At 31.7% G+C, this 27,270-nt stretch overlaps 1 long non-coding RNA gene across 1 annotated transcript; it reads left to right on the forward strand.

The window, feature by feature from the left end:
- Window positions 1-6,986: 6,986 nt before the first annotated feature.
- Window positions 6,987-23,744, forward strand: LOC145279068 (uncharacterized). The gene is made up of 2 exons (XR_013868391.1): window positions 6,987-7,109; window positions 21,050-23,744. It is a non-coding gene; the product is annotated as an uncharacterized LOC145279068 (long non-coding RNA).
- Window positions 23,745-27,270: the final 3,526 nt, after the last annotated feature.

Genomic DNA, 27,270 nt, shown 5'->3' on the forward strand with positions numbered 1-27,270 from the left:
GCTTGCAGGGTTCTGATTCGGAATCTCCCGAGCGCCAATCTGGCCTGTCTGTGTCGCCATCACAACTGGTTCTCCCAGGTCCTCCTCATCTTTGATGATGGCTCGAGCACGTTCCATCAAGTGTTCCATGGTCGTTGTTGAAACGCTGGTTGAGGCTCTCAGTAGCTGCTTCACCCGAGTGGGAAGGCCTGCCACAAACGCGTACGCGAGCGTCCGCTCCGACACCCCTCCACCGAACAGAACTGCGAGTTTCTTTAACTCAGCGAAGAAAACGTCCACGCTTTCCTCCGGTAGAAGTTTTCGGGAAGCAAATTTTTCATAGGCCGTACAAGGATCCATGGCAAATGCCTTGTACAGCGCAGCTTTAATTGCGGTGACATCTCCCTTTTCGGCAGCACTGAGTTGCTGATATACACTCAAGGCACCCCCAGCCAATCTCAGGGGAATTACAGTGTGTACCCTTTTCACCTCACAAAGGTCGCACGTCAGCTCGACCCTTTCAACCCAGTCGACGATGGACGTGGACCCGTCAAACTCGGGTATGAGCTTTAAGTCAAATTTCAACTCGGTCATAGTCCTAGAGGCCAAATGGCCGAGATAGCTTGTAAGAAAAAAAATGTAAGGAAAAATTAAAGATGGCGCCCGACTCTCTCTTTAACACGGTAAGATATCCTCAACACGGCACAAGAAGCAACAGCCACACGATTCCCCAGCCAACTCAATCGTCACTCCCCACGTCTTTCCCCTCACCCGCTTTTATCGTCGTTCTAGGCCGGCTAAATTTGCATATTCCGAGAATTCGTGTGACTTTGCGAGACATCATACTTTACAAAAGACGGCGGTCGCCATCTTGGTCCCTCTTTTCTATTTTTGGTCGGTAACGCTGAGCTGGTCTCGAGGTAAGTCTTTTTCCCCTCATCCGTCTCTCCCACGTACCCACACAACACGCAAACACGCGGGCGCTTATCTCCTGGATGCACGTTACACTATTTAACAACCTCGTTGTCTTCATTAGTATCGACTCTTGAACACCTCAAACCTATATATATATATATATATATATATATATATATATATATATATATATATATATATATATATTAATTTTATTTATACAAACATTAATGGCTACATATGTGCATACATGTTTCTGTAATCACCCACGTTGGGGGATTACGTCTTCAGGCCAAGAATTACCTTCAAAAGTGACATTTCCGCCAAATACATTTTTCTATTTCGTTTATCAAGTTAAAATACAACCTGGGTGGGAGTCAAAAAAAAACAAAAACGGTAAAAAGGATGAGTGAGGTCTTTGAAGATAATAAACATCTTATTTCTTTTCCCCTTCCCCCATCCAACCTAACTTTTGGCTTTTTATGGCATAGGGTAATTGAGAGTTTAGTTTTCTTGTCTTAGAGTCTGTAAGTTAATAACCTTAGCTATGGTCAACCAAGTACTGACCGGTGCCTTTTAATCTACCTCCACCCACACATACATGCAACACACATATAACACACACATACACAGACACCGCCAGCACACACATACACACATTAATACATATATTCAAAAGCGAATCCATGCTGAACGCTCTTTGTTTTATTTACTGAAACTAGACAATAATTCTGAAACTACGTAGAAATAAAGTAAAATTTACATTAAGGTAAATAAAACAAAACAAAAATAAAAAATAAAAAAATAAAAAAATAAAAAAATAAAAAATGAATAAATAAGAATAAAAATAAAATTAAATTAAAACAAATAAACCAACAAAATATGAATAAATATAAAACCCGAAAGTTATCTAAACCCCACATGTACCTATATGCGTGTATCAATACACTTATAAATGTCTACATTTATCTACAACCGCGCATATATACACACACACATTACAGACATACAGAGACAAATAATAGTGTTTTTCTTTACTTATGTAGCGTGGTAACTTCTTCGTATATGCAATATTATGCTACCCGACTACAGACGGGTGTATACATATATACACACACATACATACACATATATATACACACACATATATATATATATACACACACATACATACATATATATACATATGTATATATATACATATACACATATATACATATAAACACACACACAACAGACATACACACATACATACATGTATATACATACCCACACATACATACATATATAACATATATATAAACAAAATTCGGACATCCATACATTTTTGTAATCTATATTGTTACAACAATTCTATACGAGGCATCCTATTCTAATAGTTCAGAAATATACATGTATATACATACATCTACATACAATAGACACAGAGATATTTCCACATACAAACGTACACACAGGTATATAGATACAGATATATATATATATATATAAACATACAAACATACATGCATACATAAAATACACTTATACATACAAACTCACACAAATATAGACATATATATATACATGTATACATGTACCGTGCCACCAAATGATACATCTAAAGTAGAAACAGACATGAATACATTTACTATATAAATTCACTTTATCTATCAAATTCCACACGTCTAGTTATGTTTCATGGCCCCATCCGCTTGTTACACTTTCATAAGTTGTAGGTTTTTACCGTAAAAATTGACACTACGTAAAAATTTATATTGAATTCAGCATGAAGTTCATAGGGTTATCCTCATAATTAACAAACATTCTTTCGATGGTAAGGCAGATATACATAAGATGTATCACGATACAATAATAATATATAATAACATATGACAGAAATCAGAGCATTTAGGTTATACAAACCGAGTATACAAGCCTATATATTGTAGTACTTACCTTCATCTTTGCTTATTCACTCTAATACCCTTATTCTCTTCTTTTCCATTCACCCTTCATTCCTTACTTTCTTTCATCTATTTATTTCTTCATTTTTTTTTTTTTTTCATATTAATAAATTATTTTTCCTACCCGTATATAAAGATCATATATCCATACATGCACACACCCAAAAATATCCATATGCATACATTATTACGAACTTCACTCAAAAAATTTGGTTCAAATATACCTTCATACAGGTACTTATTTCGGCTATTAATACCATAACTGCTCGATGAAGTAGAATATTAAGTGACTTACGTAACCCATACGGGTATGATTATAGTCGCGACCTCACTAATCCTCTTTGTGGGGGGGGGTTATTTGATGGCGGTTAGTTGTACTTATAGCAGTTCCAGTCTCCTAATTTAGAGTTCCTTAAGTGCGTGTATTCTGAAATGTTTGCAGGATATAGCAGTTTCTTGTTTAATATTCAATAATTTTTCTCTGTCTTTAAACCTAGTTATCTCAAGTTTTTCTGATAAGCATAATAGACATGGTGAGTTCAATGAGTGGCAAGTATTGGCCCTTCTAATAATCTTCCATTCTATACTAGGTGATTTATTTTCTCTAACTAATTTCCAGTAATATAACGATAAGGAAGTGTCCTTTTCATATGTTTGATTATTCATCGAGCGTGTATGTCCATAGAATCTATTTTTGAAAGTCATTTGGGTACTCCCTATGTAGAATCTTTCGTCCCTTGGGTTCTCCACCGGGAATATCCTTGCTTGGTATACCACCGATGAGGTCAGACATTCATTTTTTATTGGGCATTCCTCAGGCTTTTTACAGTTACATTTATTCACCGCAGTGTTTGCACTAGTATTCTCCCCTTCTCTATTAGTCGTCTTTAAAATCCTTCCATTATGCTTTTTTATAATCCTTTCCAAATTATCACTACAGCTATAACTTAATTTTAATGTATTTTTATTAAATATTTTATGTAATATATTATTTGGTGGGAAATGCTTATTAATAAGTTGTAAAAATTTTGCACCAAGTTTTGTTTTCAACATAATGTTGAAGGGGGTGTGAACCAAATAATTTTCCTACCACGATTTCTAGATCCATTTGTGCTAGTGTTATTTACTTTATATTTTATCTCTATGTCCTTATATCCACTATTTTTAAGTGCTGTATTATAAATAGCTTTGCAATCATTGAAAGTTACTTCATTAGATGAATTGTTACTTATTCTACTTTCAATAGATAACGGTATATGTTTAATAATGGATGGTGGATGGTTAGACTGCGGGTGTATATAAATAGGATTAGCATTATCCTTCATATATGGTTTATAAGTATTCGAATCCAGATCTAAAGTAACGTCAAGGAAATCAACCTGTTTTAAGTTAGCATTAACTTCTACTTTTAGGCCAAAATTTTTCATGCCCCTATGGATTGCTCTCCTAATCTGATCGCATTTAACACTTGTAGCATTCTTCACTATTATCAGCCCATCATCACGATATAGGCCCATGTCCCTTCTATCAATAATATTATCTTTCGTTAAATTATGAATTATATAAAGTCCAACGAGATCTGTTGCCTCTGCAGAGTCCAGCGATCCCATTGATACCCCGAAAAAGTTGTTTTGCCCATTTTTTGCCCATTGTTCCCCGTTATAGACAAGGACAGTTGTGCGGCATTTCATAATAATATCCAAATCCTCCTCGGAGACATTAGTATAGGTCTTGGCAAATTCAATTGCCTTTCCAAAGAAATCCTTTGTGATTGACGGGTAGTAATCCATAATATCAAATTGCACGAAGGCACAGTTTTTCTTGTTGGCAATGTTAAGAAACCATTTTACTGGATCCGCCGTATTTATCCATATGTTCAGGTTGAATTGCTGTTTTAATTCTAGATTGATTTTCTCTAATATTCTTTTACTAATCTTTCCAATTTCGGGTCTGGTTGGGTTAATCAATCTTGTTGTTGGTTTTGTGTTGAAGCTAGGTTTATGATCCTTTAAAAGGATATACGCTATATATATATATATATATATATATATATATATATATATATATATATATATATATATATATATACAACGCACAAAGCATATATACACATATACATAGACATATTAACAGATGAAAACAATTAAAATTCCATTATTTCAAAATGCTCCCTTACAACATAGATTTTTTTTTAATTAATTGAGTTTAATTTTTTTTTTAATATTAAATTTTAATATAAACATGACTCTTGCCAGATATTTTATCGCTAGATTAAAACCGATTAAATATATTATTGCATAAATAATACACATTTTGTAGACCCATTCTCATATGTTGGTTGTCTCTTTTTACCAAGCAAAAGTATGGAACCCAGTAATTAACCAAATGAACACTCGTACATATTTAGTAAAACCGTACTTCAGCCACCTCCAAAAATCACCACAGAATTAACCCCCCTATATGTAAAACGATGTAACTTTATTATAAATTAATATTATCAATATAACTTTTGTACCATTTAAAAGAAGAACGGCAAAATAAGCCAGTAATAATTAAAAAACAAATTCTCATCGTACGAAAGTAATGAAATTGCGAGACGAAAATCGTGTTTACATAATTGGCGCTTTAAAATAACGTACCTATGTAGTAAGCATTTCGAACGTGAAAACATACCCGTGTTTAATAAATCTAGCAAAAATCAACTAATGGTCAGATTTTCGTGAATTTTTCGATACTTATCCATTTTAGAATGAAATTACATATAGAATCCAGTTTCAATAAAATATACGAGAGGAAATTTTTTTTTTAGAGCGTGTCCCCCCCTATTTATTTTTTCGAAATTTGAACAAAATATATTTAAATTTATCGAAATTTCTATTTATTATGAACCATAAGAGTTCAGATAAGTAATATATATATTTTTTAAAAAATTTGAATATACATATTGAACAAAAATTTACCTTGAAGTTGCAATTAAAAAAATGATATAAATTTAATATTATTATGTTTTTTTAATGGCGTTTTTTTTTTGCGAATTGATATATACTATAATCAGTTGAATTGCCAAAAAAGAAACTTCATAAATATTAATTTTTAAAAGATTAAAACGATTAAAATTCCATTATTCCAAAATGTTCCGTTACAACATAGATTTTTAATTAATTATTTAAATTTTTTTAATATTAAGTTTTAATATAGACATGACTCTTGTCAGCTATTTTATCGCCAGATTAAAACCAATTTGAAAATATTATTGCACAAATATTAAGCATTTTGTAGCCCCCCCTCCCTCATATTTTGTTTGTCTCTTTTTACCGAACAAAATATTGAACCTCGTAGGTAACCAAATGAACATTCAGTAAAACCGTATTTCATATTTAATATACAAATGATTATAATATTATTAATCATTAAAGTGTGTAAGTGTTAAAATCTAATAAAATTATAACAAAGATTAATTATTAATTGCAGTTTGAAGAAGATAAACAAAGGTTTAAAAAATCATTAAGTCGCTTCTGCTTTTCCATAGTTCGTATAGTTAACACAAGTCTGACGTCAAGGAAACATGCGCTCCGTTTTTCACATTGTTTTGGAGATACCTACCGTATTTCATATTTAATATACAAATGTTTATAATCTTATTAATTATTAAAGTGTGTAAATCTTAACATCCAACAAAATTATAACAAAGATTAATTATTAATTGCAGTTTGAAGAAGATAAGCAAATGTTATTTTTTTTTAAATCGTTATGTCGCTTCGGCTTTTCCATAGTTCGTATAGTTAACAGAAGTCTGATACTACGGGATCATGCGTCCCTTTTTGCACAATTATTCACATTCGCTTGGCAGTGCCTAATATACTACCATGGCGCCGGTTATGCCCGGGCGTAAAATACACTTAAAAATGGTATTTTTATTAATGCAGATTTCGTATTTATTATTATGTTATATAGCAGCCAAGATATAGTAATGATTTAAAAAGTTAAAAATAAAAAGGATTCGTGCATGCGCGTACGCCACCACCGAGAATCGAAACCAAAACGTTCAGTTTACGATTTATTTTTTCGCTTCATGAAAATATTGCCACAAATTGAATAATAATTTTATCCGCAATATTCACCGAAAAACATCGACAATTTCGGAATGGTAAGTTTCAATTAGCTTGTCTTTAATTTTCTGCGAACTTGCTTTTCCGGTGGCCATCTTAAATATTGACTTCCACTCGTCAAATTCGTTTCGAAATAATTAACCAATTTATGAAACCATAGGTAAGTATTACTTGAATTTAATTGTTTTTATGGGTTCTTCTTTGCTACAAGGGCACGTCTGAACCATTATGATTCTCTTCAATTGTAATATAGAACTGAGGCAACGTCTCTAATTTTGCATGTAAACAAAGACCGAAAATGTTATACAAGCGTCACCGGGTTTGTATTACTGTACACATAGATTCGAAAAAGTTGTCAAAAAACAAATATATAACAAATAAATGCTATCAAAGGCAAGATAAGTTACTTTTCTACCTAACTGGATATATTTTTCGTGTTTTTATTCAATGTAACATGTTTATTCAGCTCAAAAAGCATACAGTGTTTACCGATGTATTGGAAAATTCAAGATGGCGCCCGACTTTCTCTTTAACACGTTAAGTTCAGGAAAAGATGTTATAAATAATAAACTAGACAAAATACTGTTAGAAACTCGCTCAATATATGTTACCGTGACATAAGTTGATATATATTCGGTGTTTTTTCAATAGTATTTTGTCTACTTTATTATTTATAAGACCTTTTCTAGCAGTATCAGAATTTTTGTAGGAATTTTTGACACCCCTAACACGAAACTGCGAATACAATATAAAAATCTCGTAATTTCTCTGTTAAAAGTGGGTTATTTATTTTCTTTATGGATTATACTTCCAAAATAAACTATTACAGTTGTTTTAAAAGTAATAAAAATATTTTTATTTTTTTTTAAAACAGTAATGAATTTTCCGAACTCAATATTTTTCAATTTTTAAACTCAATATTTTTAAATTTTAAAAATCTATCAAAATTTTTCTATTGATTCTATTTTTACGATATTTTCAGGGTCAATGTGAAATTTTATGTTCTTTCCAATAAACCGAATATAATATTTTAGACAAACGTTTTTTTTAAATTCACGCCCCCCCATTTTCACGCCCCCCCATTTTCACGCCCCCCCCCCCATTTTGAAATGTCTATTAAAAAGTAAATAATTAATTTATGTTTAATAGGTTTATATATCACAAATTGAAGAGAAAAGGTCAATAAATAATATATTCAAATTTAAAACAACAAAAAAAATCAGTTTTTTAGAAATTTACCTGTAAAGTCCGAAGTTTAAAACCTTATTTTATAAGAACACATTTTTTCTTTTTGTCTTTTTTTTTTTTTTTTAATGAAACCTTGGTCCTTGCTCCTTTAATTGAAAAAAAAATTAGGGCTTGAATTACATTTTTCGAGGAGTTATAAGCTTAGAAAGATAGGGGGTCGAATAATTTACGCCTCTCATTTTGAAATGTCTATTAAAAAGTAAATAATTAATTTATGTTTAATAGGTTTATATATCACAAATTGAAGAGAAAAGGTCAATAAATAATATATTCAAATTTAAAACAAAAAAAAAATCAGTTTTTTAGAAATTTACCTGTAAAGTCCGAAGTTTAAAACCTTTTTAAAAAAAAAAAAACACATTGTTTTGTTTTGTTTTTTTTTTAAATAAAACCTTGGTCCTTACTCCTTTAATTGAAAAAAAAAATTAGGGCTTGAATTACATTTTTCGAGGAGTTATAAGCTTGGAAAGATGGGGTGGAATTATTCACTATTTTCACGAAATTTCTGACACTGCTAGACCTTTTCCCAAACTTACCATGTTAAAGAGAGTGTCGGGCGCCATTTTGAATTTTCCAATACATCGGTAAACACTGTATGTTTTTCGAGCTGAATAAACATGTTACATTGAATAAAAACCAAAAAAATGTATCCTGTTTGGTAGAAAAGTAACTTATCTTTCCTTTGATAATATTTATTTGTTATATATTTGTTTTTTGAAAACTTTTTCGAATCTATGTGTACAGTAATACAAACCCGCGTCACCAATCGAATTATATACAAGTGAGTGCTTCGATGATGATTTTGGTATTGGAAATTGTTGCAAATACGTAATTTTATTATGTACCTTAAGTTTAAATCTAATGGTAAAAAATGTGTATAAAACATTTACTCCTAAAAGTTGTCGGAATTAGCATACCGACGAGTAGGGGGGAGGGGAAGAAAAGACGGTTTAAGTCTTGAAACGAAATGTCAACGTTGCTTACAAACAGTCTTTCCTTGTAAAAGTAACAAATGGGTAACGATGGTCGAAGTGTAATTTGTCTAAAAGACAGCAACAACTACTACTACTACTACAACAGTAGAGCGGCCACCCCCTTTTATCTACTCCAACTCTCAGTCAACGAGATTCATGCGTGACCGAAATGTCTATTTAACTTGTAAGGAATAGACACTCAGGTTCTTTGATTAACGGACCACCGGCCGTGTTGGTCACAGCTACCAGCACTCTTTTCTTCCCCACCGACCTATCCTCTGCAAGTCAACCAATTCAAAAATCTCACAAAATATGTGATTATGATTCATTGTACTCTTTAGTTAAAAAGACCGAAAAGTCAAATAAGGCGGTGATTGGGTGATTATTATGACACTTTTGGTTTGTTTCTTTTCAATATTTACTTTAAAAAATGTGTAAGATTTGATTTTTTTTTAAAAGTGAAAAATATATAAAAGAAAACTAGAATTTCATAAATATAATTTTAACAATGAAAAATCCAGATATCACATGAATGTTCTACCTAGCAATCAATACAGCTTCTCGATTGTTTTTTAAAAAAAAATCTTTAAATAAGAATACTCTAAAAATTTTAATAAAATAAGGAAAACTATTATATTAGTCTTTGAGATAAGTATATAAAAATTCAAGAATTAGAAATGAACTAGAAAATATTGAAAGATTCCTATGTATATATATTTTATTTTTTAAAAAAATTATCTTTTAAATTATATAAAATTTGTGGTTTAATGCTATTGTACTTTAAAAATCACGTCTTTAAGTTTTTTCGATGACATATTCTGATAAAATGATTGTAAGATCTAATATAGAATTACATGGATAAAGAATATTTAATTAACTAAGCCTGTAAGATTTAACACGATATATTCTACAATTTTTCTCTTTATATTTACTCATATATTATAGCTGAAAACAACAGAAAGTCTTGCAATCCAAACTAAAAAAATGACTAATTACTATAGAAAAAAAAATGACTAATTACTATAGAAAAAAAAATGACTAATTACTATAGAAAAAAATGACTAATTACTATAGAAAAAATGACTAATTACTATAGAAAAAATGACTAATTACTATAGAAAAAAATGACTAATTACTATAGAAAAAAATGACTAATTACTATAGAAAAAATGACTAATTACTATAGAAAAAATGACTAATTACTATAGAAAAAATGACTAATTACTATAGAACAAAATGACTAATTACTATAGAAAAAAATGACTAATTACTATAGAAAAAAATGACTAATTACTATAGAAAAAAAGGCTAATTACTATAAAAAAAATGACTAATTACTATAGAAAAAAATGACTAATTACTATAGAAAAAAATGACTAATTACTATAGAAAAAAATGACTAATTACTATAGAAAAAAAGGCTAATTACTATAGAAAAAAATGACTAATTACTATAGAAAAAAAGGCTAATTACTATAAAAAAAATGACTAATTACTATAGAAAAAAATGACTAATTACTATAGAAAAAAATGACTAATTACTATAGAAAAAAATGACTAATTACTATAGAAAAAAATGACTAATTACTATAGAAAAAAATGACTAATTACTATAGAAAAAAGGCTAATTACTATAGAAAAAATGACTAATTACTATAGAAAAAAATGACTAATTACTATATAAAAATGACTAATTACTATAGAAAAAATGACTAATTACTATAGAAAAAATGACTAATTACTATAGAAAAAAATGACTAATTACTATAGAAAAAATGACTAATTACTATAGAAAAAAATGACTAATTACTATAGAAAAAAATGACTAATTACTATAGAAAAAAAGGCAAATTACTATAGAAAAAATGACTAATTACTATAGAAAAAAATGACTAATTACTATAGAAAAAATGACTAATTACTATAGAAAAAATGACTAATTACTATAGAAAAAATGACTAATTACTATAGAAAAAAATGACTAATTACTATAGAAAAAAATGACTAATTACTATAGAAAAAAATGACTAATTACTATAGAAAAAAAGGCTAATTACTATAGAAAAAATGACTAATTACTATAGAAAAAAATGACTAATTACTATAGAAAAAATGACTAATTACTATAGAAAAAAATGACTAATTACTATAGAAAAAAAAATGACTAATTACTATAGAAAAAATGACTAATTACTATAGAAAAAAATGACTAATTACTATAGAAAAAATGACTAATTACTATAGAAAAAAATGACTAATTACTATAGAAAAAAAAATGACTAATTACTATAGAAAAAATGACTAATTACTATAGAAAAAAATGACTAATTACTATAGAAAAAATGACTAATTACTATAGAAAAAAATGACTAATTACTATAGAAAAAAAAATGACTAATTACTATAGAAAAAATGACTAATTACTATAGAAAAAATGACTAATAACTATAGAAAAAATGACTAATTACTATAGAAAAAATGACTAATTACTATAGAAAAAATGACTAATTACTATAGAAAAAATGACTAATTACTATAGAAAAAAATGACTAATTACTATAGAAAAAAAGGCTAATTACTATAGAAAAAATGACTAATTACTATAGAAAGAAATGACTAATTACTATAGAAAAAAATGACTAATTACTATAGAAAAAATGACTAATTATTATAGAAAAAATGACTAATTACTATAGAAAAAATGACTAATTACTATTGAAAAAATGACTAATTACTATAGAAAAAAATGACTAATTACTATAGAAAAAAAGGCTAATTACTATAGAAAAAATGACTAATTACTATAGAAAAAAATGACTAATTACTATAGAAAAAAATGACTAATTACTATAGAAAAAATGACTAATTACTATAGAAAAAATGACTAATTACTATAGAAAAAATGACTAATTACTATAGAAAAAATGACTAATTACTATATAAAAAAATGACTAATTACTATAGAAAAAAATGACTAATTACTATAGAAAAAAATGACTAATTACTATAGAAAAAAAGGCTAATTACTATAGAAAAAATGACTAATTACTATAGAAAAAAATGACTAATTACTATAGAAAAAATGACTAATTACTATAGAAAAAATGACTAATTACTATAGAAAAAATGACTAATTACTATAGAAAAAATGACTAATTACTATAGAAAAAAATGACTAATTACTATAGAAAAAAATGACTAATTACTATAGAAAAAAATGACTAATTACTATAGAAAAAAAGGCTAATTACTATAGAAAAAATGACTAATTACTATAGAAAAAAATGACTAATTACTATAGAAAAAATGACTAATTACTATAGAAAAAAATGACTAATTACTATAGAAAAAATGACTAATTACTATAGAAAAAATGACTAATTACTATAGAAAAAAATGACTAATTACTATAGAAAAAAATGACTAATTACTATAGAAAAAAAGGCTAATTACTATAGAAAAAATGACTAATTACTATAGAAAAAAATGACTAATTACTATAGAAAAAAATGACTAATTACTATAGAAAAAAAGGCTAATTACTATAGAAAAAATGACTAATTACTATAGAAAAAAATGACTAATTACTATAGAAAAAAAGGCTAATTACTATAGAAAAAATGACTAATTACTATAGAAAAAAATGACTAATTACTATAGAAAAAAATGACTAATTACTATAGAAAAAAATGACTAATTACTATAGAAAGAAATGACTAATTACTATAGAAAAATGAAATATGAAGAAATTAGAACAATAAAATTCAACAAATAAGAATAAAACTATAAAAAATGAGGTGACATTAAATTTAACAATGAAGCCATGAAAATATTAACAAAATAAAAACAAAAAACTTGAATTAAATTTGGCAAAACAATTCTAAGAATTTAGGAGATAAAACTCTCAATTCTAAAACAATTGAAGAAAATACTAAAACATATTGTAACGCAATTAAAATGAAAAATTAAATAATAAAATAATTTAATGAAACATTTAAGCAAAGGACATTTTTTTGTAAATATTGAAAATAATTTTAAACATTTACAGTCGTTAAAAAATAAATATAAAAAATAAAAACACATGCAGGGATATTAAAAATGGGAAATATTTAAGAATGACCTCGACATGGTGGGATCCTTCTACCGCTCCAGGAGATATCTCACTACTGATGCAATTCTCTATCTATATAAAAGCCAAGTACGTCCAAGGATGGAATACTGCTGCCATATCTGGGCAGGAGCTGCTAAAAATAGCCTATCCTGCCTTGACAGAATACAAAATAGATTTTGTGGCTTAATGGGGGATGCCCTTTTCTCTTCTTTGCAAGCTCTCTCCCACAGAAGAGACGTTGCAAGCCTATCTTTGTTTTATTGTTATTTCCATGGTAGGTGCTCACCTGAACTCCAGTCTCTGGTCACCCCTTGCCAATCTTTTACAAAAAACACCCGTCTAGCTGAATCCACTGTCAAAAACTTTCCCCACTCTTTATCTATGCCTAAATCAAAACGTAGATTCCATGAACAAAGCTTCTTTCTTAGAACTGCACGCCTGTGGAACTCTCTTCCATCTGCCTGCTTCCCTCCTGACTACAACTTGGATGTCTTCAAGTCCAATGTAAACAAATTCCTGATGAACCACCTCTTTAAGTAGACACTCTAAAATATCCACACTAACGTACTGTACTTACAATAACCCTTATCCATGAGTGGCTTCAGGGCCTTGATAAGTGGTGACCACCTTGTAAAAAAAAACAAAAAAAGAAAAAAAAAAAGACATGGATATTAATTTCTGAGAAAATAATATTCCACATGTACATTCCAAAATAATATAAGTGTAGGGGAATAAAAGGAACAACAACAGGTTACAGTGTAGATTAAGGAGTGATGTCCTTTGAAAAAGATAGACGGAGTTTGGACACGTGTAGAACTGACATGTAAATTCTCCCCTGCTGAAACAATGTCGGACAAAACAGAATAGAATTCTAGACCACGACCCCACCCTCGGCCGGTAAACCCACTAATGAAGTGAGTAATGTTTTATGGCGTTGTTTGTTATTGCAATGTTACGGTGTGTTCATGTTTATCACTAAATATTTGTCAATGTACTTGTGTTACATTTCCTATTTATTTATGCTAGTAGGTAGTTTGGTCATAACCTTAGCACTTACCACAGAAGCTTTCTTTTCTATTGAAATACCAAACTACAGATACATTGATTTAGTACATCAATAAGAAAATTACCCAATATTCACATTGTAATTGATACATTCAAGTAATGTTTTGAAGAATGCATTCGGCATTTGGTCATTAAAATTATACTCTGCTAATGTCTTTTTAATACGATTCTGTTTTTTGGGGTGGGGGTTGTAGAAGGTCTTCTGGTATCTCAGTACATCTATGCTTAAGAGGTGAGAATTTACTGATGGTCGATTTGGTCGGGTGAATTTAGAGGGGAATGAGGGATCATTGTAGTAAGTTTGTCACTTGTATTTATGCCATGTTTTTTAGATGTAGACCGAACGAATAGAATCTAGTTCTTTTGTCTAAGATGGAACTGATTCTATGAAATATTTCATTAGTCACAATATTAAATTTTTTAATGTCATATTGTACCAGTTCATTTTTGTAAAAAGACATTCAGCCAAGATGTTTTCAGATTTGGGATACATACACTTTCACATGTCTTTTAAACTGAATGATATATTAATTTGTAGATGAACATTTTTGCAAATAGGCTTAACAGAACCAATAAACTTTCATTGCTGTTACTTTTGAATAAATTTTGAGTTTGAAAGTATGGCTTTTCTATTTGTGGATTCTTTTGCCTCTGCAAGGAGTAAAATTTTGGATGTAAGAAATAATTTCTTTCAACATTAGCATATTCACCGTAGATTATTAAATATAGCTGTTCAAAGCAGACATTAGTAGTATGAATCTAGTCAGAGAAGCTTTGAATTTCATGTAATCAAAATTAGAAGAGCATAGTTCCATTCTATCGGATTAGTGTGTTCTATCACCCCCACATTATAAATAATATTGTCCAATTTTTTGTGATCATAATCGGCTGTCATATCAAATATTGCAACATGATTAGAAGTTGTTTGTAAGACCCTGTAGATTTGACAACAATATTCTATTCACGGGTTAATGGTGTCTGTATAAAACTGGTTAAAAACATTGGCGTAGCAGGTAATGCACCAATAGATTCATTTCTTACATAAATGCATCTGGGAAGTCGTTTATGAAAAGCAGGAATAATAAAGGTCAGTGATCGAACTCTCTGGCTCAGTTATATTTATGTAATGTTTTTAGATGTATAGTCAGCGAATGTGGATTCTTCTCTTGTCTAAGATGGATCTGATTATATTAAATATCCTTTTAAGTCATATTGTACAAATTCATTTTTATAAAAAAACGTCAGTGAAGACATTTTCAAAGATTTCAATACATACGGTTGCTACTCTTGTAATTTCATCTGGTTAAATTAGTCAAGTCTCAATTGTTAGATTTGACACACTGCTGCCAAAATTCCTTAGTTCAAAAACTCAACTCTCTGCTATTACTCTCTCAACTTCAAAAACACTTCTGCTGATCGAACTTTCTTCTTCAAAATCCAACTCCAGAATGAATGTTCTCTCTGAAAAATCAGCCCTCTTTTATCTCCAACTTGGAGCATTTCATTCCTATATCAGGTGGTAACATTGCAGACATATAAAGAGATAAGGCAGCCATTTTTATTTCTTTTTCTTCATTAATTTTTGTTCTACCCAGATTTACACAAATTGCACAGGGCAGGTTTGTAACAACTTTTGAAACATTTCAGACCACATTTCACTAGCCTTTTCAACTGAATATATAAATTCGTAAATGAGCATTAGCATATTCATGATCAAACAGACTTACCTGATTCAATTCTGTTGATCCAAAAAAGTGTATCACTAACGAGATGGTGAACTGTCATTGGATTGATTAATGAATCAAAGATTTTAACAAAAAGTGAGAAAAGATTATTGGAGTTATGATTATGTAAGTCAGTTTTTCCATAAAATTCTAGAAGATGACTATCAGTCAAGAAAGATTCAGAAATCCATTTGTTCTAGAATTTTGAGAGGACAGGGGTCAGCTACTGAGGATAACAACACTAGTATTTTACAATCAAAATTAATATTTTATAACCAGTTTTTAATATCTTTCAGTAATAAATTATCTAAAAATATTTTGTGTTATTCACCTTAAGTTGCCATTTAAAATTTTTAATGAGAAAAGTGAAGTTTTATATGTTTTTGGAAAGGTTTAAAGATAATGTCAGACAATTTTGTTTTGTTTCTTCATATAAAAATTAATTCTCTACTGCTTATTGCATTATATAATATCATTAAATATGCAGTGTTTATTCTATGATATAAAATCATTGATTCTCCAATGTTTATTCGATCATATGACATCATTAAATATGTGCTGTTAATTTCATCCTATAAATCATTTGGTTTGCATTGTTTATTTCATAGGATAAAATCAGTAAAGTTGCAATATTTATTTCATTAAAAGAAAATTGGAAAGACTGTCAGAAATGTGAGTATATAAAATGAACAGATTTCGATACTTTAAATATATTAATTAATGCAGGAACATTGGAGAAACCATCCTTTGATGTAACTATGTGCCAATAAACAACCATTCTTGTAGTGCATTACATCTAAGCAACAATTAATAATTTATATGTTAAACTTGACAATGCTTTCCTAGTCAGTCTGTTAGCACACTTGAAATGCAGTCAAGCACCTCAGTAATATTTCTGAACTACCTTTTGTGAATACTGATGATGTTTCAGCTAGAATGCTTCGGATGAATGAATTCTGCAATAAAAAAAATCAAGAAAATCAAGACACTAGAATCCCCTCACTAGAGGAATCAGGACTTCAAACCAAGTAGGCTCACGATCAATGAGTGTGAATTTGTGACCACCCTCTTAGGAGGTAACTCCAAGAACAAACTTTGCCATAAATTTGAGGATTCTATTTCTCCTCTTGTCAATTGATTCTTCACTGTACTCCCAACAAAATGTTATTATAATTTCCAAGGCCAATTTTATTATAGTAACAGCGATATTTCATGTTGTTTATTTCACCCCAGCATGGCTGCTATTTCTATGGTTTCATTTTAATTCTCATTATTGCCTTCAGCAATTATAACTAAATAACTCGCATGTTATTTCTTCTGTCCTTCACACTAGCAATTTTTTGGTTAAGTTCGACACTTGTCCAAACTTCCAACTTCCAAGCTTCTATACACGTAACACACTTTTGATTTGTTCAACTTGATGATAGCAACTAGCAAAAGTAGACATTTTGGGAACTCAATAATTTGTTTGTCATAGAGAGCTAACAAACTATTATCTATTGCTTTTATTTTAATTTTATTCTTTGTTGAACTTTCTCTAGTCTTTTTTTTCATACATTTTTAAGCCTTGGATTCTGAAACTGTTTTATCAGGTAATTGGACCACCCTATATAGTTATATATGTCTGCATTGCACTACCAATAATAATTTCCTTGATCAGTTTGATCTTCCTAAATCTAGCATATTCTTTTCTGCAATATAATGTAAAAGCACTCAGAATCAAGAAGTGCATTTTACTGTTTTTTCATGCATTAACACAGCAGAGAAATATTAACACAGCAGAGAAATATGGCTGCAATATCTCGTTTGTTCAAGCGAATAGCACCAACAATTGTGAATATTACTTATTTATAGAGGTAAAATCTTCATTTCACATTTCTTGATCCCATTATTGGCCATTTTCCAAGAGAATGATCCCACATGTCGAGGTCTAAATGGTGCCGGTGTTTGTGCACAAAAGTTAAGAGAATAGATGAAAAGGGCACAATGTGTTGTTACTTGACCTTTGAAGTGCCTGTCTACAAGTGCATATGCATAAATCCTTATGACTGTACAGACTGTGAGCTTTAAAGGAAAGTGGTATGATATGCATGAGTTGTGGGCTCAATGTAATGCAATCCATCATGCAAGCTATTATTACACTCTTGATATCATTTGGCCAATTTTGGATTAGCGAGCAAAGAACCAAAGTGGCTGCAGAATGGTGAGAGAGTGCTTGACAAGTTGACTGGCCGTCCTTTAATGACAACGATCGAAGAGATTGTTGCCAGAGTGCACTGAGAAGACTCCATACAAGGAAAGTGATGTCTGGGTGGTGCCGAGGTTAACATGTGGGCTGATGAAAGCTCCTTAGCCACTGGAGTATTGTTGAGACATAATGGTACCACAGTGGAGGATGCAAGCTGGTTAAAAAGGAAGGAGATACACAGCATATAAATCTGACAGTCTGATGTTGTGCTAAAAGGAGTGAACATTGCGTTGGTGTAGGTAGCAACCATGCTACATCTTTACACTTACTGCACAAATGGATCACAGACTCACAACAAGTGAAATTCTGATCATGTAATGGCTTGATATACTTGCAAGTTTGGTCAAGGAATATAAATTGTATGTAGATGCAGTCCTAGTGAGGTCAGAACATAACCAAGTGGTTTGATTTCATCAAAAAAGCAGATGAATCTTTGTACTGTGTGAGAGGCATGTCGCCAAGTAAGTATAACCTTGATTTAATGAAGTCTGTCCATCACCAAACTGGTTACCCTGGCAGAAGGTGGGTGTTATCCTTTGTTAAACAAGTTGATCCTACAATTCCTTAGGCGTTCATTAGGACTGTGGTAAAAAATTGACCCACGATGAACATGTTGGCCAAGTAGAAATTGAATGTTAGCGACACTTGCTTTTGGGTGGGAATATATGTAATCCACTACCAAGGCAAACACTACTTGTAGCTCATTGACTGTGGGCCCACACAGTTCTCAATCTAGTTTCATGTAAGACAATGGGATGCAGCAAGCCACTTAGAAGGCAGTTGACAATTATACAGTATTCTGTAACAGGGTCTTCAAGAACTTGGGTTAATGGGGAGTTTGACTGCACTTTCCTTGTGTATACATCCCCACTGGCAATGACATTGTGGAGTGGTATCATCAGAGTGTGAAGCAAATTGCAGAAATAAAACAGTGTTCTATCGCGGAAACAATCTATTGGCACAATGTTATCGTATGGATGATGTGTCGCCAGTCACTGTCTCAGCTAACCTGATTCATTGCTACTGCATTTGTCAGAAAGGTAATGATGGACCTCCTCTAGCCAATTTCAAACAGAAGCAGCAGAATAAATAGAATATGGGCAATCGTTTCTGGGTGAAGACTCCAATTAGGCGATGCACGCCCCCTTTATATGCAGGGGCATGTCAAAAAATTGAAAAGCCTATAGAATGTTCTTGTCAATGGGATAACCCACTATGTAAAATATTTGCACCCCATCATGGGCCTTGACATCATGTAGAGCAAAATTGACAACAAATCCTTAACCCAGGGTGTGTCATTGATTATCATTAACGAGTCATATGGTGATTCCTCTGAAGAAGATGCAGGTTTTTTTTACATCTTAACATTCTAAAATATTTTTTGCAAAGAACATATACAAACACATTTTATTTTTCAGATTTAAAGAAATCTCTTGATTCATTTGATATTTCTAATTTCCTTTTATAATATTTTATTATAGTTACATTTGAAACATTCCACTAAATATTGTTAAAACTCGTAAATCTTTCACCTGTAAAATTTAAGGCATGTTCAGTGTTTCTTCGCAAACCATTTCATACGGTTTTGATATACGTAAAAATACTTTTTAAAGAAATAACCATATTTAGTAGAATAAAAAGTCTAAAATAATGAAGTATATTATAAAATGTCTAAACACATGTTAATTTTATTTTATGTTCTATGCTATATCAACCATTTGTGAGTAATTTGGGTGATTTTAATATATTCTTCAATTTTTTTGTAAGCTATAAAAATGTGTAAATTTATATATCTATAAAAGTGAAATTGTCTGTGTGTGGACATTTCCCTACCAAACTACTCTGTCAATTTTCTGTCAATTTCCAATCAAGAGACTCAAGATTTGACATAAGGGCTATTGAGAATTGGGAAAATCTTTTTAATCGGTTTTCGGCCAGAAATTTTGTTGTGAACGGGTCAAAGTTCAACAATTTGACCTTTGAAAAGTCTACCAAACTCCATATCCAAGATTTAAAATTATAGATGAAGGTTACTTGGACATTGATCAAACGGTTTAATTTAATTTGAGCTCAAAACAATAAAGGTAAAGGGTCAAAATTGGGGTCAAAGTTTAAAAAAATTGACCTCTGCAGTCTCTACCTAATTACTCAGCTAATATTTGGTCTAAACATTTGAAATTTTACAAACATATGGAAAGCTTTCTAATCGGTTCTTGGCCGAAAATTTAGCTGCCAAGGGGTCAAAGTTCCAAAGATTTGACGTTTGTGGTCTCTAGCAAACTACCCAGCTAATTTTAGGTCTACACATTTGAAATTTTCCATTTTAATCAGTTTTGAGGCAAATATTTGGCTGCCAAGAGGTAAAAGTTGAAAGAGTTAACCTTTGCAGACTCTACTAAACTCATTCACCAATTTTGGGTCTAAACACTTGAAATTTGAGATGTAGGTTACTTGGATATGAGTCAAACTATGAGTATATATATAAATATGAACATAAAGTAATGAACAGTACATAGGGCCTGATCAAAGCCAGGCTGAACTGCTAGTTATTAAATAAATTGTTATATTTTAAAACTCATCTTCAGATTTTCTGGATATTTAGTTTGATTTTATAAAATAGAAATTTAATTATTAAATAAAGATTAACAAATATCCGCATATTCTAACATATTGTCTGTAAAGAACTTATATAAAATTATTGCTGAAAAATTACCGTTCTTTATTTTGCAGAATACTCAGCTACAAAGAAAAACAAAGGAAAAGTTAATGAAGTTTAAAGCGAAAAACGTCAGTAAACATATATGTGAACTATACAAGTTTTTTCTTGCATCAAATTATATATATATATATATATATATATATATATATATATATATATATATATATGGAAAACATTATTAGTATTTTTCCTACACTATTTTTCGAATTGGACAAAAACATTTAATTTTTCTTAATTCATTTTGTTTATGTTTTGTTTCAAACATGGAACAATAAGAAAACTAAAGAGACTTATACTAAAAAGTCGTGAATATTTTTTTACTTGAAAATGAACTCTAAATCAGAAACTAGACAGAAACCATATTCTTGTGAAATATGTGGCTTTTCTTTTACATGGAAACAAAACATGTTGCAACATAAGCGAACACATACTGGAGATAAGCCATATTCTTGTGAAATATGTGGCCATTCATTCACACAGAAACAAAATATGTTCATACATATGAGAACTCATACTGGTGAAAAACCATACTGTTGTGATGTATGTAGCTTTTCTTCTGCATATAAACAAAATATGTTGTCACATTTGCGAACACATAATAGAGAAACACCATATTCTTGTGAAGTATGTGGCTTTCCTTTTGCATATAAACATAACATGTTGGAACATATGCGAATACATACTGGAGAGAAACCATATTCTTGTGAGGTATGTGGACTTTCTTTTACACAGAAAGTAAACTTGTTGCAACATATGCGAACACATACTGGAGAGAGACCATATTCTTGTGAAGTATGTGGCTCTTCTTTTACAACTAAACAAAATATGTTGCGACATATGAAAACACACACTGGAGAAAAACCATATTCCTGTGAAATATGTGGTTTTTCTTTTACACAGAAAATAACTTTGTTGCAACATATGAGAATACATACTGGAGAGAAACCATATTCTTGTGAAGTATGTTCCTCCACTTTTACAAGGAAATACTTTTTGGTGACACATATGCGAACACATACTGGAGAGAAACCATATTCTTGCCAAGTATGTGGCTCTTCATTTACACAGAAATATTGCATGTTACAACATATGCGAACACATACTGGAGAGAAACGTAAATGTCACTCTCAAAAGACTTGTTCCTCTTAACATATCCCTCACGGAGCTGAATCAATTCACATATGCTGCAGGATTCTATATTGTGAGAAAAACATTCCCTCAATTCCAAAAACAATGCAAGTCCAAAACAAAAAATCTTACATCAACCTGGAAAAGAAAGCTCCAGAATCAGCTGAATAAAGCTAGAAAGGAATTATCTCAGATAAGACAATTCCTTATTGCTTCGACAATATAGGGGAGATTAAAGAACATCATCTACAGGCTCAGTTTCCAATATCAGGTAAAAATAGAGGACATTGAAAAAAATCTAGAAGGCAAGATATCAGCATTTACCAAAAGGATCCAAGCAAAGAAGAACAAACAAGGCAAAATATGATAATAAACTCTTCGGGAACAATGCTAGGCTATTCTATAGAAACCTTGTAAGAGACAAGATCACTGTAGAAAAACCACCAAAAGAGCAAGATCTAGAAAAGTATTGGAGGCCTTTGTTTGAGAATGAAGGCCCTTGCAACTTGGACGCCAATTGGATCCTGGAGATAACTAGTACTAATGAAAACAAGCCAGAAATACTAGAACCGAAGATAACATCTACAATGGTTAAACAAAAGTTGGACACATTCCAGATTAACAAAAACCTGGACTTGATAACTTCTCTAATTTCTGGCTTAAAAAACTAACAGCACTCCATATTCATTATAGTAGTTGCTTCACTAGACTGATGAAGGGTGAGGAAGCCACACCAACATGGCTATTAAAAGGTGATACCACTCTCATACCTAAAACGCTTGAGACATAATGCCCTGATAAGTACAGTTGCCAATCTGCTGCATTATTACTACTTACAAACTGTTCATTTGTTGTTGCAGACAGCATTTATGACTACCTTTCCTCAGGAACATACCTTAAAAAAGAACAGGCAGGGTGCAGGAGGAAGTGCTTAGGCACCAAGGACCAGCTGCTGATTGGCTCTACTAACTTAATGCACAACAAAAAGAACTCTTCTTCACCAGCAGCTAAACTGATGAATCGCCAAATAAGAACACTCTTACTCGTCATGAGAATTATGGCCATGATCTTTGCATATCATCCTCAAATGACAGAGTCCACTAAATATAGGGGATCATGTCCGAATACATAATGGTAAAACTAGGTCCAGAATAAGTAAAGTGATAAAACATTGCTCCCAACCAAAGTCATACTTGGTATTAATGGGAAATGGCGGAAATACGCGCTGAAATCACCGACATCTATTGTTAATAACTTGGTCAAAGATACCAGCAGCACAACCCTACCCTGACACAATATTTAGCTCACCCAAGCTGTTTCATCGACCAGAGTCAGGAACACCAAACCCAGCAACTTCAGAAGCAGGTTCTCGATCCATATCAGGACGACTAATATGCCAACAAAGATGGATGCAAGGCTACTCAAGTTCTTATCTTTCATCATCAAAGGATTTGGGAGGGGGAGTGTTATATATATGAAGGACAGTTACTGTGGATCTTCTTTTTTAGGGCTTTCAGCTAGTCCGCGGTTGGGTCTTCCAGCAATGTCGTTCTTGCAATAAAATTTATGTAAACATTCTCTGATGTCCATCTTCTTCCTTTTAGCTGTTGTAAAAACATCATGATTTCTTCTTTCTTTCAAGAACAAGAAATCTCATCTTCCAACGGTGAGACTATTTATTTCATCTCCACATTACTCATAAAGTGATAAACCTTGTTTATCACAACGTCATTACATTACCATGTGCTGAACGATGTATACTACACTATGGTCACAACTTGCATACTTGTGCCTATTATAGAAGTACTTAAATAGGATAGTATTGGATGACCGCATACCACTTGTTATCTCTCGATGTATATATTCCCTTATAAACTGTTGTGACCATAGGAAAAGAAAAAAAGAAGATACAAACAACATGGGGTTAAGGTATGAAGAATATATACTAAAAAATAAATACAAGAAAGGTTGCCATTATTTCCGAACAGTTCATTCAAAAATCTGTAGTTAGATGTTAGGTCGCAATATATTTTCCTTTCACGAGAGTATTAACCTCATGGTTTATATAATAGGTTTTTTAATTTCATTTTCACTCCAAACAAGGCAGTGCCACTTTGATGTAGGGGACTACTATCTGGGATATAAGTTGCAGGAATACTATGTAGAGAAATGAGCAGCAAGATGTCTATTCACATTACACTTGAACTTCTGCATGTAAGTACAGTTGAGGAAGCATGCACCCGGAAGGGAATTCCAGAATTTAGAGTAAAAGGTTTCCTTACATCTAAGGATCTCTACTATGTAGATGTTGGGCTTTGCTGTTTGTTGGGTTTGTCGTTGGTATTTATGTTGAGGAGGTACACATGGCTTGACGTTCATCGCATCATCCACCATTATAATACTTGTAAAACAGGGAGAGGGATGCAACATTTTGTTGATGAGACAGAGGTTGAAGCTTAGATGACAATTCAGGACCTATCAAGTTGGCGACTCTCTTTTGAACCCTGCGTAGGAGTGAGAGACTAGTAGCAGATGTACCAGCCCAAATGTGACAACAGTACTCCATACAGGGTCGAATGCTGGCCTTGTAGGGGTACAGGATATTTTCAGGCGTAAGTAGTTTTCTAGCACGGTAGAGGGAGCCTACCTTACTTGCAGAACCATTGGCAATGCTCTCGATGTATTAACAGTCTATTATGCGAGTACTGGAAAAAAAGGCGTGATTTGACATGAGGTTAATGTGTGGCAAGAATACAACGGTAGAGCAAAGGAGAAGGAAAAGAAGAGAAAAATGACTCACCTTGTATAAGAGGCATTTTAAAGCAAGTGTTGACATGGCAGAGTTTTGTGAACTAAGATATTTTAAAAATAAGCAGTAGACCATTATCGGAAAAGACTGGTAATAAGTGCCTTTTGATGAAACTGAAAAAAAAAGCTGAGTCGATTATTTTCGTTTTGTTTCCTTGTGACTGCCTCAGACACAACATGTGGGGCAAGTTTTAAAATGTAATGACACCATTAAAGAAGAATAACGACTACATTATATATTCTTATTTTGTGCCACAGGACCAGGCGTTTCAGAAAAAAAGGGTTTAGAATGAAGAGCAAAAGTAAAAAGAAAATAATATAAAAATTAACAGGAAATTAATAGAAATATTAATAGGAAAGAGTAAAAGACAGGAAATAAGATTTTCATGGAAGAATGCAGTTGCTAAAGAAGGGCTTAACACAAGCCCAGTCGAGAAAATAAAAAAAGACTTGCAGGATAGGTACGGCCAAAATGAATGCCGATGCTCAAAATGTATAACCATATTGACCCCCCCTTTACTTAAAAATTCACCAAGAATCAGGGAATTAACCAATTTCAATAAAATTTTCAATATTTATCAAATAATGATCGCGAAATATAATGAACTAATTTTTTTGTATCTAAATCTTAGTGGAAATGTATTATTTTGTTTAAACGAGAAATACCTTTACTAAAGTTATGGTTTTCAGTAGTAAATAAAAAAACGCCATAATTTATTTTTGCTCTTTTTATATAAATAAAGCATCGTAATTCGTAACAATAAAAAATAAAATAATTTTCACAGAAACATTACGAAAGAAGCTCCTAAATCCGTATTAATGAATTCGATATAGCTTGAAGAAAAATGAATTTCTCGAACTACCGCTATTACCATTGATTGCCTATTTAATATTTTCACACAAAAAATATTTCTACTTTTTTTTTTAAATTACAGATTTTGCATAATTTTTATATGCAAAATTTTAATAATTTCCTTGCTTGCAAGAATGTTAAACTTCCGGCGTAACATAATTTTTATATAATCTTGAACAATAATTAAAAAAACATTAATTTAAAAACAGGAACATAAAAAATAATTAAATTAAAAAATAATAAAAATTAATACAAACGTTCAGAATAGGAATGTACGGATGCACGTCTGGGAAAAAAAGAAATCTGACACCCTTACCTCCTTTTACGAGGGGCGTGTGGTAAGTACTGCTCCTGCCCCACTTCCATTTGTCTGATCTAGCTGAAATTTTGAATGTGCAATGATTTATATCTCTAAGGGTTATGTGGCAAATTACAGTTCTGAAGTAATTGTGGTTTCTGTTTTACAGGTGGTTGAACTGAGTCAGGTGGGAAATGGAGCCTGTTGAATGTCCAGCAGTGATCCAGTTTTTGTATTTGAAAAGACGCACACCAGAGGAGACTTTTGATAAAATGAAAGAAACTTATGGTGATAGTGCCCCATCATATGACCTTGTAAAACGCTGGCATCGTGAATTCAAACATGGCCGGAAGTCTGTGGAAACAATTCCTAGACCTCGTCGCCCCCCTTTCTGCCATTGATGAGGAATCTGTCCGTCAAGTTGAGACTGCCATTTTGGAAGATCGGCGCATTACTATTCGCCAAATAGCCTAAGATGTCAAGATTAATACAGAGTCTGTGGAAACTATCATTCATGACCATTTGCATATGCATAAAGTGTCTGCCAGATGGATTCTCAGGTTGCTCACACCATTTCAGAAGCAAGAACACGTTCAGTGCTCGAGGATGAATTTGGAGATGTTCCAAGAAGATAAGTCAAAGGTTTTCAAAAGACTGATTACACAGGATGAAACCTGGGTCCATCCCTATGATCCAGAGACCAAAGCCCAGTCACTTCAGTGGAAGCACTTGGACTCACCACCACCAAAGAAGGCAAGGGTGCAGCCCTCCGCCGGCAAGGTCATGCTCACAGTATTCTGGGACCAGGACAGAGGAGTGATGACCGATTTCCTGGCAAAGGGTACCACCATTACAGGAGCCTATTATGCTTCACTTTTGAGGAAATTAAGGGAAGCTATCAAAATCAAAAGGCGGGGCAAGATCAGCAAAGATACCCTCCTCCTGCAGGACAACGCTCCTGTCCACAACTTGCATTTCACTAGATCAGAAGCACGGGCATGTGGTTAGAAATCCTACCCCATCCTCCCTACTCTCCTGACCTTGCACCCGCTGACTTTCACCTCTTCCCAGCCATGAAGTTGTTTTTGAAAGGAAAGCGTTTGCCAGATGATGCAGCCTTGATTTCTGAAGTCACGTCATGGGTG

Source organism: Euprymna scolopes, chromosome 1 (assembly GCF_053919585.1).
Source record: "Euprymna scolopes isolate OS-2025 chromosome 1, ASM5391958v1, whole genome shotgun sequence".
In the NCBI taxonomy this organism is placed as follows: domain Eukaryota; kingdom Metazoa; phylum Mollusca; class Cephalopoda; order Sepiida; family Sepiolidae; genus Euprymna; species Euprymna scolopes.